The 13,686-nt window shown below is 36.0% G+C and overlaps 1 protein-coding gene across 1 annotated transcript in view; it reads right to left on the bottom strand.

Annotated features, from left to right (window-relative positions):
• EFNA2 (ephrin A2) overlaps positions 1–13,686 on the bottom strand; it is a 184,268-nt gene that overhangs the window by 31,515 nt on the left and 139,067 nt on the right. The gene's annotated exons all lie outside the window — the stretch shown is intronic.

The raw sequence follows: 13,686 nt of genomic DNA, 5'->3' as shown, positions 1-13,686 counted from the left end.
CAAAATGTAGATCAAACCTTTTTTCCTTTTTCGTTTCCATAAGACATATACTGATTGTTTTTGGGTGATCCAGCATGACAGCTAGAATTAAACCTAAAGCACGAGGCATATGCATTTTACCTTTAAACCTTTAAAATGAATTAGACCTTTAAAGTGAAAATAGCCCTAAGAGACGGTTCCCTGGTAGGTACAGTCAGATTAAAGGTTGCTAACTTTGTGGTTCAAAAGGTTACTGTGTGCGTGTGTAAAAACACCTAATCAACACCTATAATTGGGCCTGATCCTCTTCTGGCAATGTGCTACATAGCATAGTAGAGTGGTTCTGTGCAATGCATGCACTACAAATAGGTCCGTTGAATTAGTACGATTGGGTGCTTTTTAGAACTTGTGTGCTGTGGCACTATGGGGTGTGGCAACATGTGCATATAACCATGACAGGAGGTCTGTACTTGTATTGGGTAACAAATTGGCCAAAATTATATTACATTTCCAAAGACGCCCTCTAGTTAAGTATGTTTATTTGTATAAATAAAAAAAAGAACAGCTTGGTTAACAAACCTCCTTCGTCTATTTAATCTGAAAGGGTTAAACATTTTTATTGTATAACTGTCATTTCCTGGCATAAAATAGAAAACAAGGTGCAAGAATATTTTCTCTACAGGATTTGTATCTTTATCAGTCTTTCTGAAAGCTTCACATGGGGTTACAGACGTTAGATATGTATAAATTGCCAGATAGAATAAATGACTTCAGCAGTTCAAGGAGGCCAATAAAGGCATTATTTACTTTTACAACTCCTAAATGTTTATTGAACTATTTCATTGTTTTCAGATTTTCCAAAGGGGATAATTGTTCCAGTGACTGACTCATGCAATGATTAGTTATTCAGATATTAAAGCACCTCAAATCAGTGAATGTCAGTAGGAGTTCCTAGGCAGCCTGCGTTTGCATGCAGACAGCCATCCGTAAGGCACACATGTATTAAAAAAAAGTAGTTAAATATCTAGTAAAATCAGAATAGGCAGTTTGGGCATTGCAGAGGGGCCTGTTCAACTTTAACAAAGTGTCCTAATTGCTCCCCTCAGAACCCAGAATTATAGTTTGCCATTCTTGCAAACAACTTTAAAAATGCTAGAATGTATGCAAAGGATACAATCACTAGGCCTCAAACTTCTCTGCAAAGTATTTTGCCTCCTGGATATCAGATAATATATCCATACAGGACCCAGCAAAACTATTCTGCATTCTCAGAACATACTAGAAATCTGGCTTTGAGTTCTGAAACTGCCAAATTCCTGTAATGGGTAAAAAACACTTACATAACTGTGTTACACTCATACATTCCTACATCAATAAGCAGGTATTACATCTTACCTCAGGCAGCACACTCTAAAGGCATATGGCAAACATATATATTGTCAGATCACAGTAGTTCTACAAAAATGCTTGGATTTAGGCATCCTCTAAAATGTTAACATAATTTCCAGAAAGAGGTCTAACCAAGTGCGATATGTAATACAATATATATTCTAATCCTTTTATGTCATTTACCAGGTCAGGCAGTTTGGCATGTCGAATATAAACTGGCCATAAAGCTGCACATGTTGTTACGTGTATTCATGAGATCTGCAGCTGCCGGGAAATGCAGATTGTGAATTATGATAAGTAAGTCAGGAATGGAAAAAAGGTTCAGTATTCCTTCAATCACGTTATCTAACATACAAGTACAAATAGAGCAAGCTGCTGCTCATTTGCAAGCTTACGTAGATAATGTCTATTAATCTTTGCTATTTATTTCAAGGCAGGATGCTGTCAATGTTTCCTCATATAACTAAAGCTGTTTTCATAAGCCATTCCCAGATATACTCAATAAATGTGTTTGTAAATTCACAGTCAGGTGGAAAACAGGTGCAAGAGCACAAGGTAAAAATAGGGGCAAATTAATCAAATGAATAATATCACTGCAAATATATACCAGTGTGATATTGTCTTGTAAAACAAAAAGTTAAAAACAATCCCATATGCTATACAGTAAAAGTGAATCACCCTATTAAAAATGGCATTTTTCTTCTTTTTATATACATTAGATAAACCATTTTTAAATCAGAACTTCAGCTTTACAATAACATATTTTTTACAAGGCTTTTCAGTTAACGATTAAGCACAAAACAGAACCAATTGAAGCTGTTGTGCACTATTTACCAAGGATTCCCAACACTAGCTTTGTTGGCTTTACTTGAAGTGTATATGTAAAAAGAGATACGTGAACAAGGTACTTGCATGTAGTATTGAAGCCTTCACAAAAACCACACTATACCCTTATAAGCCAAATCTGACTTCTACAAGTGAAGACAAGTTTTTGCCTCAACCCCTCTTACACATCCTTATTGGTAAATTAGGCTTTCCATTTGTGGGCCAGTAGGGAGGTGAAGGGGTGGGACTCCTCTTTCTGACACAAGTAAATTAGGGTTGCCTGCATTGTATTTATGTATCTAGTTCAGTAGGCTTGAGTTAAACACATATACAATTACCTATATTTCTTCCACTTCCATAAAATACTGCACAGTACTGGAGCAGAGACAACCCACCATGAGTACAATTCCCGGTTTACTCTCTCATTGGGATTTCCTAAAGTAATTTGCTATTTGTTAGTAAATGTTTTCAATCCTGGTTGTGCTGGATTTTCAATCCCAGCTTTGCTGGATCACCCTGGTTCACTGATGAAAGTGTATTTTCTCCAGCCTTAAAGTGAGGTTTCATAAATCAGACTCATTGATCCTAGTTCATTTCTGTTTTAATTTTCTATAAGTAATACATATTTTCACCAGGACCAAAAAAAAGGCATCAATTAGTGTAGAGGTGTACTAAAGTAAATCTCTTTACTGGAACATGAAGCAAGTAGGCTTACATGCCATGGCTGTCATGCCGTGTACCCACAGTATAAATTTTGGCAGTAAAATCTTGTGAATTTATTACAAAAAAAAATTAAAGAAAAATACAAAATCAATTTTTAAATCTTAGCTTGCATTTGTACCAACTTCCTGTTTTCCCCTGCACATCAACGTTTACATTATTTAAGGGCAAAAGTGTAAGCCAGGAACACTTCCCTGTATTGAACTATGCCATGAACATATGGAGCTTTTTGGTTTGAGAAAAATGATAGCCTAAAAAAAAAGATAAAAAAAAAAAAGATAGCCTACTCAATGAGCTGCTGTTTCTACACCGTTCAATCCCGGTGTTGACCAGCAGCTTCGGAATGAAGGCCCGCAAGGTAATAGGGCCAACTGGCTACAGAAGGCGATCTCCTGCAGTAACGGGAACTTGCATGCAGGTTTTTCTGATTGCTTGCCAGGGAAGCTGCTGTACAGTGTGGAAACTGAGCATCACAGCATCTGGTAAAGTAACAGACAGATGCAGTAATCCAGTATAACACAACTCATAACTTTGCCTTTAAATAGATATTTATTGTGACTGGTCTCGCTTTGCGTATGGCAACTGTTCTTGTTGTCACGCATTTGTGTTTTTTTTGCAGGCAGCCTGTGGGTAAATCTTCTGGGTCCTACTTACAGCCCTGTTCTCTGCATAGGCACTCTGTGGCTATAGGGAAATATATTTAAATGATAGTACAGCAACAGTACAATTCTGAATTATTATTAAGACCTATCTACGTTCTTTTAGGTGAGTAAACTGAAGTAATAGACACACAGACAGGCATTTTTTAAACAACATAGCAGACAATAGGAACCATTCCTAAAGTGTTTTTTTGCTCTCATGCACTCAGTAATTATTTTTAAAGGTATACTGGTAACTGTTTCTGAAAAATGTGTCTGGTAAATGCTCCTGGAAGTCTACTCTGCATAGCAAGGCTTCCAGTATCTTTTTCAGGCAAAAAAATGCTTGCTTTTGCAAAAGCCAGTATAGGCATTTATAGGAGCTTCTTGTGGCTTTTAAAATGCCTGATAAAGCTGTTATTATTTCAATTCAGCAAGCATACCCTGGCTTTAAAAACACCCATAAATGCCTATAAATACCTGCAGCAAAAGCTCATAAATGCTTGCACAAGCTTTTATGAGCAGTTGAATAAAAGTCTGAGGAGGAGTTTGGATGGCTAAACGACCCTTGAAGCTACATGGAGCATCTCAACAAACGTTTGTAAACACCAAAAGCAGCTACCTGCTTTTGTAAGTATTTGCAAGATGAAAAACGCTTTCATAAGCCTGAAAAAGCAGTTGAGGTCTTAACATGCCCTTGTATACAGTTTTTTTTTTTTTTTGCTTCAAAAGATTTTGTGATCACATACAAGTCCATATGATTTGAACACCCACTTCAAGTAGATCAATTGCAGGTAAAATGCACTTGCCAATGAATTCTGAATGGTCTCAAAACTGTCTCAAACTTATGTGCCAGCAACACAGGTCTTTACTAGTCATTGTAAAATTCATCATAATTGTTGTTATTAGTAGCAGACGTAGTGGGTACAGAACCAGAAAAAACACTGGCCTCCTTGGATTTTTAGCCACGACAATTTTAGGACTCTCAGAGGAGAATGCCTATATTTGCTGACAGCAACTCCGCAGTCGGTCAAATAATCACTCTTTACAACAGTTGTTTGCAGGAGAATTTTTCCATGTACAAAATCTTGAATAATCAAGGGAGCTACAGCAGATGTATTCCACATTTGTCTACTAAGCACATGAGAGCACATGAGAATGAAACTATAGTGGGCACAGGACCACCAAACCTAGATGTCTAAAAGACACAAAGTGCCTGGTATGATAAATCTTTTTCCTGTGACATACATATGAGCATGGAGCCTTTGAGGTGAGGTAAACAGAAGGTTTTTGGGTTAAATGTGAGGCTGACAAATTTATGCAACTGAGAAAATATAATGCCATGGGTTTCTAGATGACCAGCTTGTATTTTACTATGCACTGTCTAAAGGAAAAACAAGTACCCATAATTTAGGATCCAGGGCTGATCTTCCATTAACCAGTTTTTCAGTCTCCCAACAGCTGCACATGCCCCAGAATTTACTATCAACCCAATAACTAATTATCATATTGTGTAACTGCACAGTTTTATTTAGTAAGGTACACATTTTTCAATATTTCCTGTTGTGACATGTCTGTGTTTTCGTTGGAAATTTGCTCTTCTCCCACATTAAAGCATTGTCAGTGGGGCTAAAATTGACGGAAATCTCTCTAATGGAGCCCTGGATAGCAGTAAAAAGCCTACAAGCATTCTAACCCTTCTCTACTCTATCCAAAGAAAAAAAAATATTGTGGCTGTACATGCACAACATCTAACAAGGAATTATTTTTATTTTATTTATTTTATTAAATTATTCCTAATAACCCCTTGTTAACTGGTATTCATCCACAATCAGCCTTTAATAATTGGTTTCAAGTCATAAGCATTATTTTTTGACCGACTGCTTTTATTACTTTACCATTCACATTTAAACTTTGTTTCATTTTTGTTTTTGTGGTGCTGTATTAAACAATACAAATTTCACTGCTGAATAATTATAAGAATAAAAAATATAGAATAAAATGTGGACTTTTCTCTCCAATTACACTAGTTTTACATGCCTTTTTGCCTACATATTATATAAAATAATTTTTACAATACAACATGGACAACTAAAAAATATTTGCTTAAACTGTAAAAAAAAAAATGTCTTGATTTTGCATCTTCCACAATGATAAGCTTGTTGACGAATCCACAGGCAAATCAAAAAATCTAAAACTGCTCTAGTCCATAGGGTGCATGCAATTGTCAGAGCTGAATTTGTAATTAAATAAGAAATCACAAAAAAAAAAAAACATTAAGGCCCGCACTGGCTAGTGTTATACCAAATACCTGTGCTTTATATATATATATATACAGTTTTTTTCCCTAATTTGGTATAGGTTGATTTACATTTTGTATCAATCCTACAGTAGTAAAATGTTCTGCTACTTAATTTTGGAAAAGAGAAAAAATCTGGAACTATCCATAATTTTTATGTCAGGCCTGTTAGAACCAATTAGTTTTAAAATTCAAAATAAGATCAATAATCCTGCCTAGTTTCTCCTTTTTTTTCAATGGAGCTTCTGAAAAAGTGATGAACCTCTGAGTGAAAATGTGTAAAGAATTTTACAATACCACCAATATATAAATACAAAAAATATCTAATTATGTATAGAACATTTCAGTGCATCATATATTATTAAACAAATTAAATACAACTTAATATATAAAAAAAATCTCGGTGTATCAATTATCCAGTTGCCATAATCAAAAACGAAAGCAATGGTGCTCAAAGAAAGAGTCCCAGTGTCACAAATAACACAATATTTCAGTATTCGTGGAGTAAATTTAAAGTTCTATTCTTTTTTCCCACAAATGATCTAAAATCCCTAAATGGCTATTGTGATTCACATAGCAGTTTTCATCACCATGGGATTTAATAATAAAGCTGACATTCACGGAATAGTGGAGAATTTTTTCCTGTCATTAAAACACATGACTTGGAAAATTCTCCACCAGCAAATGTATCAGTGAATGTCAGATTCATTGCTTTATAAATAGACCCTTTTGTATTTAAAAATTCTCCAGTCAATTTGTATTTGATTACACCTTGTGGATAAATGACGCACTGAGATATTTTATATATGAGTTGTGTTTAAAAATGTATTTTATATGATGCACTGAAATGAGCTATATGTGTGTAATTTTATGTATTTAAAGTTAGGTAGCATAGTATAATCTTTACACATTTATCTGAAAATGCAATATTATTTTCCCTTAATACTTTGAAATGTATTGATTCCTAAACTTTTCACACTTCTATGGGCCCCATCCACAATATTTTGGAATGGATATTTACAGAGCTTTGGCCTGATTCCTTAACCACATGTAAGCAATAAAGGACAACGTTTTAGCAAATCCGAGCAACCAATGAAATATGGAAAATGGCACTGGTATCTTCCTTGTAAGTATTTAAACACTACTGGGTAATTTCCAGAGATCATGATCTCACTTATTTTAAAGGCAGCATCTGACCTCTCTTTGGGAATACTAAATAATTGAATTGGGTTGCTTTACTAATGTAACAGAAACTGGTAATGCATAACTTAAAGCTGTGTTCATTTCCAATACCCAATAATGTGCAAAGAAAAATAAAAAAAAAAACAGGATTTTTGCTTGCATGAAATAAAAAAAAATAAAGTGAACACAGCTTCTCCTTTTCTAAGAATATTCACCTTGCTAAGTGATCAGACATTTCTTCAGTTAAATATACTGTACACATTGGGGTTTTTAAGCAGTTATTCTGACATTTACGGAAACCCTCTCAGGTGAAGAATCAATTACTGCCATTGAAACACATGGACCTAGAAGATTCCCCATCAGGTAAAATATCAGTGAATGCCAGATTCATTGCTTTATAAATGGACCCCATTATTTTGCTAAAAGTAAACAGTTAAACATATTTAAAACCTGTTAACTTTTTTTTTTTTAACACAAACATATTAGCACACTACTATTACTTTGTAAATAGACATGGAAATGTTCATTGCACCCTCACCATGTTGTAAATTTAGCTATTGAGTAGATGCTGTTTAAAATCACAATTTTCCAATATTTGGTATTATGATTTCATCATTAAGATACTTCCAAAGCTTCTGGCACATAAAAACACATTAATGGTTTGTTGCATTTTATAAACATCCAATGGCAAATACTCCTCAGGATTTGGAGCCACCAAAATGAATTAGGGTAGATATAGTAAAGCAGAAGTAAATGTTCTTTTAATAAAGTGAGTGTATATCTTAGTAGATAATGGGGATTTGGGAAAAACATTTAAAAAGGAGGTTGCTAGCATATTATGTGCTAACTGAACATTCCGTACACTTTAATCATTTAAACCCTTTTGCTTCTTAAGCCCTATACAGACACTAGATTATAATGTTAAAGATGGTTGTGAGATCATCTTAGGTAAAAAGCTATCCTCTAAAAAGGTGTCCAAGTTGGCGTTGTTTAGCAAAATGAGTGGCCCCACCTCCTGCTCATAAATCCCTCCCCCCCGCCCCTCTTAACCTTTTCCCTCGCAGGAGAGCAGAAAAGATTTAATGTATAACTGTCATCTGAAACATGCACTAATGATTGTTTTAGGTCAATATTATTGAGTGTTTGTATAAACATTTACTGTGGAATGTAATAATTATCTCTATTTTGCAAAGGGATGCAATGTATTCATAATCTAGGAAATTTTTTTAACCAATATTTTTGGTACAAAACACAAACTTCATGGTACTGTTTGGCTGAAATGTACTTATTTATGCAATTAAAGCCATATACAATATTTTATGAGAAAACACCAGCTTTGCCTGCTACTAAGAAACAAAAAGACATGCTATTTCATTAATTTGAAAAATTCAAACCATGCAAGTTTCTACGAATAGCAGGTGATAAAAAATCTCACTTGTAAATGCAGTTTCAAATGCGAGCTCAGCAGTCATAAGCAAGCTCATTTCTGCATACAGACAGCCCTGAGGAATTAATACTACATGAATATTAGAAGCATCCATGTCTTTCTATACATATTTTATAGACTCTACCCATACAAAGAGAGGGGTTAATTGTATGGTTTTCTCATTGCTTAGAGAAGGTGCGAAGTGAATAATCTTAATTTCTTTACAAACGCATTTTACTCCCCTGTGTATAGCTATGCATTCTTATGGGGATTAATTGAAATGTCTTGTAATATTTTCTGTACATGAATTTGACAAAAAAACTGTGTCCCCCATGTTAAATCCCAGAGCGGGATGTTGACGGTTTTTCACAGCAGGGTTTCCTCACCAATTAATTTGAGGTTCTACCCATTGCACTTCTAGTTGGATAAATTTACCTCACTAGCAGAGATATTTCAGGCCTGTCGCTACATTTCTGTTTTGAATTTTTGACAGGTAGTGGAGAAATGTATCCTAATTACCTGAAAAACAATTGTTGAATTCACTCTAAAGCGACTGGTAAACTTATGATGAAAATGTTTTACTCAGGGCTCTTCTGAATAAATGCCAGGCTGAGACAATAGAAGAAGTTAATACAGTTATCTCTGGTGGGAAATAGAAGTGTGTACATATTTTGAGAGCTTGGGACATGTGTACTGCCTTTGGGACACACAGTGTGGGTGTGTTTTGTATGTGGCTGCAAGACACTGCTTAAATTAACTTGTCAAACCCCAGAGGAGCCCATAAAGGATTTTGTTTCTTGCAAAAATACTGAATAATTTTTTTCCTATTTGCTTCATGGCCTCATTTTGTTTTAGAAAGCCAAACTGTACATTTATTTTTCTTTAAAGGTTCTAAATGACTTTGCACATGGTTAAAAAATGTGTTGTTTGTTGTAAATTTAAAAAAAAAAACTCCATCCCATCATTTTGCCTTAACAGAAAGAGCCCCTACGAAGTCCTTTTTTACTTACCTGACTCTGTCATCTCTGTGAACCTTCAAAATTGCTTATAGTGGAGGCCAGTGATGCAACAATGCAGTTCTGGTTTTACTAGTAACTCATGCCTTATTGGCATCCTATGGCTGCTGACTTCTGGAGCCTGTTAGAACCCTGCTGCTAAAAAACCAATGGTAAGTGTCCACATCACACAGGAAGTGACTTGGGCACCCAATAATTGGACCACTTTGCAGTGAGTAAAAAAAGAAGACTAAGGACTTAGGGCTATATATGAACTTTATGTATTACTCTAATAATATAATAAGAATAATAAAATAAACAACAGAATGTCAATACTACTTTATGTCATACAAAGCAGAACAGTGTAACTTATTGGTCCTTTACATTTGTAATTTACTATCACATCCTCTAAATCTTATATCTTATATATCTCCAATGGATTTCACCTTTTCAACCAAAGAGAGTTATGTAGATCAGAGGTCCCCAACCCCTGGTCCGCGGCTCACTAGGCAGTCTGACAGGTGGGCCACGGCCTGGCCGGTACACCCACCAGCAGGGTCAGAAGAAGGACCCCGCTTGGGAGGGGGCGCACCGGACAGAGCCACAGACCATGTCTCCTGGAGACATTGCAGGCTCAGGGAAGTGGGACGGTGGCAGGCTCAGACCTAGGAGAGTGGGTGGGACCTGGCATCATGACATCACTCTGGGGGGAAGGTTCCTCGACTTTGAGTGACACATGGCTCCCCACGCATACGCGGTCCGGAGTCCATGCATTTAGTGGTCTGCGACCTGCAAAAGGTTGTGGACCACTGCTGTAGATAGTCTTCAAACTCAGTTACTTAAATGCAGTGTGCCTGTACTTCTGAAATACTTTCACTGGTGTCTGAGTCATTTCTTTGTCTTTTTAGTTGTTAAGGAGTTCTGCTTCTGGATTATTTTTGCATCAACATTGACTTATATGAAGAAAAGGGGAAAAGAAGAGCTGTTTTAAATGCACTTCAAAAAACAACTAGTTAAACCTTACATATAATTTAGCAGGCAAATCTTTAACAGATATGCGTTTTGCCTGTGTATTTAGGTGTTTGCTTGTTCCACTTTGAGGTTATGAATTTGTAGAAGTGTACAGAAACAAACACATATGAAATGTAATATAGTTTACTGGTATGGTTTAGGCTTGCTGTCTGTATTGAAAGTGCTGACCTAATATATCAACATACCTGCTCCAATAAAAACATATGCTTCACAAATAAAAATCACACAAATATGTGTGCAAATATCAATTAACATTAAGTGCCTGAACTTATCTATACCTGCAATGCTGGTTAGAATAGATATTCTATAAAAATTTGCCTTCGACTGACCTTTACAAAAAAGTAGAATCCTCCAGTTAAACATTTGGCTAGTAGTAATCTGCTGCAATGGTAATCTACAAAAGCTATAAGAACTTTTACACTGGTCCAAAAGAAAACACATAATGTCATGATAGTGAGTTTTTAGCACAAATGCTACATTACCAGCATTAGTCGATGACATCTATCTCTATTTCATTAAAGATTCTTGTGATTTTTAACAGAGGCTAACATTTTCATTAAGGTACTAGGTATGTTGAAATGACCCAGTCTTACTTTGGTACCGAGCTTCTCTCTGTGCACAAAAATGATCAACACAGGTTATGTGGGAATTCCTTAACGTGCAAATGTAAAATAAGGCAAAAGGATTTTGTAACTAAAGCTGGAGTGTACTGCCATCCTGACGGATGGGCCAGTCCAATTATTACGCAAATATAAACACAAAAGGAATTACCTGCATTACTTCTCCCAAATCTGTGCACTCTATCCCCCTCATATATCTAGACTAGATTGACAGGCGTAAATGGTACGCCTGTTGTAATATGTTTGCAAGAGGAGACAAGTGCAAGGAGCTCTACGGGAACGCTTGTCAGCTGTCAGTTCTCTTTTAAACAATTCAAGACAAAACACCGGCAGAACCCCCTCTGTGAAGTCAGTGGCTGGGTCACTGACACTTCAGCTAGAAAGTCAAGGGAATAATTCATGAACTTCTAGAACACCAGAAGGTCTTTCATAATGCAGAGAGGTTGATGGTAAAGGGCCTCACAATTCTAGAGTTGGTGGACCCAGATTGCCATTTCATTGTGTCCCACAATCCCACAAAAGAAGTTATTCACAAGTTCCTACATCAAAGATGAAAGCTGGAAAATGGAAGCTCTAGTTGCATTGGCAATAATATATATATTTTTAAAAAATCCCTTAATGTTTCAATTAAAAATATTTGAAATGATTTTAAACTCGATTTTGCATAATTTGCAGACATAACTGCATTTCCTATTTTTTTTTCTCAATGTGCACTTGTGCTCTGATGGCCCCAGAAATTTATGCAGGGGATTATAAAGCCTGAGCACAAAGCCAATAGCTCCACAGGAGAAGACTATGACTACCCGGTGGTTTAGCAGTCCAGTTGTCAATAAGCTAGTGTGATAGGCGGTTTAAGATTTGACAAAGTGTAAGAGTAGAGATCTGCTAGAAGTCATTGCCAGAGTTAACCATGCATTAGTTCAGATACAAGACATACAACGCAGAGTAAGGACAAGCAAGGTCAGCAATAAAAGTCAGTCTGAGAAACAGCAAGGAGTTGCACCATGGTGCCAAACTCTATGACAGGCATATTGACAGTGGAACAAGCGGTCATTAAAAATAATGTTCCAACAACAAGGCCTCGTGTAGATATGTGGACTACACCTTGAGGAAGTGTGGTTTGTACTCTGGAGAGTTTTCAGTGATGCTAGAGGATCTAGTAGAGGTAACTTAGGAAAAGCTAGACACATGAAGTGCACCAAAGGAACTTGAGCAGATATATTCAAGGAAGCAGTGTGCCCAAATGGACTTGAAATTTCTGACTGCAAAGTGAAGAACCCCCTACTGTCTGCAAAGTGAAGAACCCCCTACTGTATGCACACCTAGCAGGAGAGTCCTGACAATAAATACACCCTAGACATACTTTGCTATAAAAAAATAGCATTTTGAACTCTGAAGCAGTAACTGATTGGAAATATAGGGCAATTGTCACAATCAATATGAAAATCACTTCAGTTAATTAATATGTCCTTCTCTTGCACAGAACAGTGTTCCTTTCCCCACACATACATTGTATTATAGCATAAGTCAAGGATGTAATTCATGGAAGGACAGACACATATCTTAGCTGTTGTAGTTCTCAGTCAGAGTTGCCATGTCATGGTTAAATTTAGTCATTCAAGCTATAATGGTCACTCTTGGTCATCCAAACTATGATTTTCTAGTGCTCTCTGCTAAAAAAAATTCTAGAGATCTAATACTGTAGGTTTTTAACTGTGTTAGCTAAACTGTGTTAGCTTTATCTATTTAGAAGCTATATTTGTGGCTATATGCCGTAGAAATATCACATAAGTTCTATTTCCTAACTTGAAAATTAGATACCTATATATTAATACTATAATAAAGACCATCTGAATGTTACATAGGTTGATTTAAGGTAAATACCGGTATTTAACAGGACAGTTTCTTTAAAACAATTTGTTATATCTGGGAACACTAGAGACCACTGTCTGCACCTAAGAATGCTACTGTGCTATGAATCATCAACCCTCTGAAAAAACATTTATGCCAAAAAGTTACTTGTCTCCCTTCCATGTGAAGAATTCATCCATCTGATCTCTATTTAAATGGAGATTGCTCCAGCTAACAAAGAGAGTCCCACTGGGCCTGTAAGTGGCAATTCAGCACGATGGGTAGGATCATATTGATGGCCCCTGGAAATGCAGCCTGATAGTGTGAGCAGATACTGCAGCATTTATTAGAGATGGGGAGACACCGGGTGAATGAAAGCAGATGCAACATTTAAAGGCACAATGTACTCGTAAAAATGCTACATGTCTGCTCCCTTTGGAATTTTCCTTTCTACTTTTGAAAATTTGCAGTTAAATACTATTTGATCATATTTATTTAGATGGCTAGAATAAATCTCTATCGATTTATTGTGAATATAGCATTGGAAAGTACATACTATTCACATAAACATATTGGTGTCTGCTCATCACACAATAGTAGTAAAAAGAGTAATAACTACTACAACATAATGCAACAAGAACTATATTGGATAGAAAAATATCTGTTACTATTTCAAATAAAACTGTTCCATTTCAGAAATATTTGAACAGTATCTACTACACACACTATA

The sequence above is a fragment of the Pyxicephalus adspersus genome, chromosome 3 (genome assembly GCF_032062135.1).
Source record: "Pyxicephalus adspersus chromosome 3, UCB_Pads_2.0, whole genome shotgun sequence".
Classification (NCBI taxonomy): Eukaryota; Metazoa; Chordata; class Amphibia; order Anura; family Pyxicephalidae; genus Pyxicephalus; species Pyxicephalus adspersus.
Note: the sequence above shows the minus strand (reverse complement) of the source record. Positions and strands in the feature narration are given on the sequence as shown.